Genomic DNA, 6508 nt, shown 5'->3' with positions numbered 1-6508 from the left:
GAAGAAGAGACTGGCAGGAGAAGGTGAAGGAGTCAGGGATTCAGGGTGGGCTTTCTGTGTGGCAGAGTAACTAAAGTGCAAAGCAAAGAGTTTAGGTAAGTTCCGGTCTTACAGAAATGCAGGCATGTCCCTAATAAAGGGTTAAGGACAAGCCTAATTTGGTGGACACATGGGTGCACACCAAACCCGGGCTATCTTAGTGCTAATTCCAGACTCTGTAACTGGGGGGGAGGGATGTGGCGGGGGGGGGCTCAAAAGGAAACCATTGATCTGGCAGTCTGATTAGGGCTGAGACTCATAGAGAATACAAGTTCAAAGAGCAGACTTTGAGAGGAGACAGAAGAGGGTGTGAATCTCAACTCTGCTATTTACTAACTGTGACATTGGGCAAATCGCTTCACCTCCAGTCCCCGGTTTCCTTACTTGTAAAATGAGAATGGTAACACCTACCTCACATGGATGTGGTGAGGATTAAATGATGAATTTGGGGTGACAGTGAGACTTGTTCAAAAAGAAGACGAGTCTTTGAACAGTGGGCTCTCTCCATGAGGCCCAAGTGGGGAGGGGGCAATGGTCAGCAGCCCAGTGCCGGCATGCCTGGCTCTGGTGCCTATTGTGATCTAGCACAGTCATTCGGGTCTGGCAACTGGAAAGCAATAACACTCAGTGGGTGTGCTCTCCCACCAGGTCTGGGGGAGTGGGTGGGTGTTGGTTCATTCGTCTCTGCCACGTGCTCATGTATATATAGTACTATTGTATTTGCCATGGCTGTGCCAGGAGCTCATAGCCTCTGAGTACTAAGTCAGTATGTCTCCTTCCTTCTCAAACAGTGGTGACCAAAAATTGGAAATAAATAAATACATAAATAAATAAATGTATGATATATATATATATATATATATATATATATATATAATCCCCTGATGCTGAGTCCATTCCAAATATCAGTTTGGACTTAACCTTTCATTCTTCTGCTCAGAGATCTTTCATTGCTCCTTATTTTTTAACTGCATCATTTGCTAAATTTTCTAAGGCTTTTATAATCTGATTTCAAGTTATTAGTCACTCAGCTCCCTTGGTTCCTAACACCTCCTGCTCTGTCCCACCCAGGCCTGTGCCTCTCAGTCAGTTTCTCCTTCCCTTTGGGTGTTTCACCTCTAGATGCTCCTGTTCTTCTTCCCCTCTTAAAAATCCTACTTTTTCTTCAACCCGGTTCAGGTATCACCCTACCCTTGAAGGCCTTTTGACTCTTGGAATGCTTATAGATCTCCATATCCCTGAACTCATGTGATACTCAATAGTTTAGAATTTATCAAATTTCACAAAATCTATGAAGCCATCAACTGAAGATGCACCATTATTTTACGTACTGTTAGAAAAACGCTTCTAATAAAACTGGCACCCACAGAATGTAAGACACATCCTTATTTCAGGAAGATTAAGCTGTAAAAAAGTTTGTCTTAGGATCAATGAAATACGGTAATTATTTGGTGCTACATATTATTCATAATTATGATGGACATTACCACTGTTTTATTTTTCTGATTCTTCCACTAGAATGTATACTTCATGAGGACAGAATTCATGCCTGGCTCATTTCACTGTTATATCCATAACCATCTAGCACACTATCTGGTCCTCAAGAAATGATTGAATAAATAGACTCCTAAAATGAATGGAAAGTTCCTCAAAGGTGGGGATTATGTATTACACACTTCTGTGTAGCTATTTTTAAAATTGACATGTAATATACATAAAGTGTACTAATCTTAAATGTAGAGACTAAAGTTTTTAAAATATATCTGTATATCTACACTATAATCCCTGAAATGAATATATAAAGCATTTTCCTATAGTCCTTTCCCCAGTGCTGAGGAAGTAGGAGATATATGTCAATATTTATCTATACTCATTGATTCATTAAATGGTCTCCAGCTACCCTTGTATATGGTTCAGTGTCAGTTCACTCCTGTTTTCCCTGGTTCAATGGTTCTCAAATTCTAGCCTGCATCAGAATTACCTACAAGGCTTGTAGAAACAGATTACTGGGCTCCACCCCCAGATTTTCTGATTTAGAAGGTATATGGTAGAGTTTGAGAATATGCTTTTTGAATAAGGTAATGTTGATATGGCTCTAGAGGTGAGGAAGAGGGGGTCTTCCTAAGGGTATGAAATATCTCCCATTGTCTGACTATTAAATGTCTGGTTAGGGGTTCTTCACCTTTTCTTTGTAACAGGTGGCCTGGGCAGCATGGTGAAGACCCTGTACTCCTCAGAAAATATTTCTAAATTGAATAAAATAAAATACCTAGGACTCCAAAGAAAACTAATTATATTAAAATGGATTGGTCAAATTATTTTAAAAAATATTGTAAAAATTGTAATATTTACAGTATTTACAACAAGTCATCTGTATTGTGATATGAAACATTTGGGGTTTCCATTGGTGGTAAACTCACTCACCTACCGATAACACTACTGTGGTTGTTGCTTACATTTGTAATTGAAAGAGATGATAAATTGCAGATAGAAGTTAGTGGAAATAAGGAGCCTAGGTTAAGAATCCTTGCCCTGGTGTAGTCTGAAATGAGATGCTCTACCTTTGGCATTGGGTGAAGTTCCAAAGATTTTAGGTCTGTGTCATTCAAGTCTGTTACTGATTAAATGCCTCCTATGTGGAGCTGTGATAGATGCTCAACATTCAGAAAGGGCTAAGATGCTTTCTCTTCCCTTATTCACAAGTATTCGATTTCGGTGATGGAAAATTGAAATATAAACTGGTAATTAATGTGGAGTATGATAGGGGCATCTGGGTGGCTCACTCAGTTAAGTGTCTGGCTCTTGATTTTGGTCATGATGTCATGGTTCATGAGTTCCAGCCCAGCATGGCACTCCATGCTGACAGTGCAGAGCCTGCTTTGGATTCATTCTCTTTCCTTCTTTCTCTGCCCCTCCCCTGTTCGCGCACTGTCTCTCTCAAAGTAAATAAATAAACTTAAAAAAAAAAAGTGGAGCGTGACATATTCAGAAAGGGAAGTATGCACAAAGCACATAAGTAAAGAATGGAATGATATATGCATGCATACGAGAAACAGGAGTAAGATCTCTGTTAGAACTCAGTTGGATGGAAGTGGTGGTGCTAGACTATCACACTGGTGGTCCTCAATGAAGCATGCTTCTAGGATCCTCAGGCTCCCCCATGTTGACTCTGGACTTAGCCACAAAACTTGCTTTGGGCAAAGGATGGTTAGCCAGCTTGATGCAAATATTTACACATTGGGGCTTGCCTCTTGTAATGGGGCTTCAGCTGCCATGTAAGAAGTTTGGGCTTAGATTACTGAATGAGGAGAGGCCATGTGGAGGGCAGCCCTGGAGAATGAACTGCCACCTTCCATGTTCCAGCCTCAGCTGAGCACTCAGCTGAATGCAGCAGCATAAGAAACCGTCATCAGTGAGTGAGTAGCAGCAGAACCACCCAACCCAGAGAATCATGAAAAATAAGAAATTGTTGTTTTAACCACTGTTTTAGAGTGGTTTGCTACATACCAATAGATAACGGAAATTGTTGTTTTTATTTCTTTACAATTTTTTCTCTTCTGTTTGGTTTTTAAAGATGCGGAGGGCAGGGGCGCCTGGGTGGCTCAGTTGGTTAAGCATCCAACTTTGGCTCAGGTCATGATCTCACTGTCTGTGAGTTGGAGCCCCATGTCGGGCTCTGTGCTGACAGCTCGGAGCCTGGAGCCTGATTCAGATTCTCTGTCTCCCTCTCTCTCTGCTCCTCCCCCACTCATGTTCTCTCTCTGTCTCTCAAAACTAAAGAAATATTAAAAAAAATAATAATAAAGAAGATACAGATGGTAAAATGCCCTGTAAAATAAGCTAATGCAGAGATTCTTCTGCAAGTAAATAAGCACAATTTCCAGAGAAGCTTCTGTTTCATACATTCAGGTCTTTTAAGATCTATGGCTAGAAAACTGATATAATTATGACTCTAGTAAATTGAAATGCTGATCTGCAGGGAATGATTACTTTAAAAGTCATAAACTCCTAAAACCTGAAATTTTGGGCTGGAAGAGATCTTGCAATATATGCAGTCTAATCTCATAACTTTATTTTTTAAGATTATTTACCATTTTTTAGTAATCTCTGCACCCAATGTGGGACTTGAACTCATGACCCTGAGATCAAGAGTCACATGCTTTTCCGACTGAGCCAGCCAGGTGCCCCTTACCTCTTAATTTTAGAGGTAAGGACACCAAGTCCTGAGAGGTTAAAGCCACAGAGCATTTTGTTAGTTGGGTCCAGAAGAGAAGCCAAATATTCTGACTTCTACTACAATGTCTTTTAATAAATAAGAAATAGCAATTTGTAGATTATCATTTCTATAATTTTATTTTTGCAATTGGCAAAGTGGATAGTTTTTTCCTTTTTAATTTTGTAGATGAGTTAGATCTAAACAGACCTGCTCATTTCACATAACTCATAAAAGCGGGACTAGATCTTGGGTCTTATGTCCCCTGGGCCAGGGCTTTTTCATTATATCATGCTGCCTGAGATGTTCACTATTAAAAACCAGGAAATAAACTAATATCTTTTTGAAAGAGCATCAACAGCAGACATTATCTGGTTCATCTCTGAATTTCTCATAGCTGTATATCATGTACATAATGTGTCATTCAATAAATATTTGTAATATGAAATGAATACATGAATGAATAACTGAATAAACAAGGGATAGAACAAGATTGTGTTTTATTTTTGCCAGACATTCCATTCTTGAAGTGTATAATTAATCAAGATTCATCTGTACTTGAAAAGGAATAGGGGATAAAAATGCCAGGCAGTAGTAATGACAACATTTTGTAATTATTGTGCTTTGAAAGCAAAGTAATGAACAGAAAGGTAAGTTCTATCAATATGTGTCTCCTGTTCTGTATGTAATAACTCAAAAGTAATATGCCCCTTCTTTCAAGGGGGAAAGTGAGGTAGAGAAAGTGACCCAGGCAACCTTGAACAGACTTATCCAGTAGAATAATGAGAGCTACATATTTAATTTAAAATTTTCTAGTAGCTGCACTGAAAAAAGTAAAAAGAAACAGATGAAACTAATTAAAACATTTTTAAAATTAAAAAAAAATTTTTTTAATGTTTATTTATTTTTGAGAAAGAGAGAGAGACAGAGCATGAGCGGAGGAGGGGCAGAGAGAGAGAGAGAATCAGAATCCAAAGCAGGCTCCAGGCTCTGAGCTGTCAGTACAGAGTCCGACACAGGGCTCAAACTCACAGACTGTGAGATCATGACCTGAGCTGAAGTCGGTTGCTCAACTGACTGAACCACCCAGGCTCCCCTAATTAAAACATTTTTAAAAAATGTTTATTTATTTTTGAGACAAAGAGAGTGTGAGCTGTGGAGGGGCCAAGAGGGAGGGAGACAGAGAATCTGAAGCAGGCTCTGAGCTGTCAGCACAAAGCCCAACGTAAGGCTTGAACCCTGGAAGGAGATCATGACCTGAGCCAAAGTTGGATAATCAACCTCCCAGGTACCCCTAGATAAAACTAATTTTGATAATATACTGTACTTAATTCAGTATGTCTAAAATATTATCTTTCAACATGTAATCAATACAAAAATTGTTGATGAGATATTTTACTTTTTTTTTTAAGTGGGTGTTTTACACTCAGAGTACATCTCAATCCAGACTAGCCACATTTCTCTTAAGCATTTTTTTAAGTACTTTTTTTTTTTTTTTTTTTTTTTTTTGAGAAAACGAGACAGCGTGCATGCATGTGCCGGGGAAGGGCATAGGGAGAGGGAGAGAGAGAATCTTAAGCAGGCTCCATGCCTAGTGCAGAGCCCGATGTGGGGCTCAATCTCATGATGGTGAGATTGTGACCTGGGCCCAAACCAAGAGTCAGATGCTTAACTGACTGAGCTACCCGGGCAGGCGCCCCTAGACTAGCCACATTTCTAGTGTTCAATAGCCACATATGGCTAGTGGCTACCATTTTGGACAGCATAGGTCTAGTCACATAGGACACAATGATTCTGTAGAGAGAAGGCAACAGTAATTACAGCACAGAGGAAGTAGAATTTGAAGGAATACTTGAGGAAATTTTCCTGCTTTAGTCCAACTGCATAACCCAGATCACTGCAACTTGAAGGGAGATTCTACTACCTCCTGGGAAGTCAGCTCCAGAGTTTTGTCAGCCCTTTGGGAAGATGTTTGGTTGTGTGGCCCTGGGCAAGTAACCTAACCTTCATGTAACTCAGTTTCTCATCTGTTACCCATAGCTGCTCTCACAATTACATGAAATAATAGGAAAAAGCATGTAGTCAATACTGGCAGGTAAGAGGCACTTGGTTAATAGGAGCTCTAGTACTCTACTAGGATTTACCTTATCACCCCCTATCTCAACCCCATTTTGGATTTTTTAAAAAACTTTTTAAATGTTTGTTTATTTTTGAGAAAGAGACAGAGTGTGAGCAGGGAATGGGCAGAGGTAGAGC

Source organism: Panthera uncia, chromosome D1 (genome assembly GCF_023721935.1).
Source record: "Panthera uncia isolate 11264 chromosome D1, Puncia_PCG_1.0, whole genome shotgun sequence".
Lineage (NCBI taxonomy): Eukaryota > Metazoa > Chordata > Mammalia > Carnivora > Felidae > Panthera > Panthera uncia.
Note: the sequence above shows the minus strand (reverse complement) of the source record.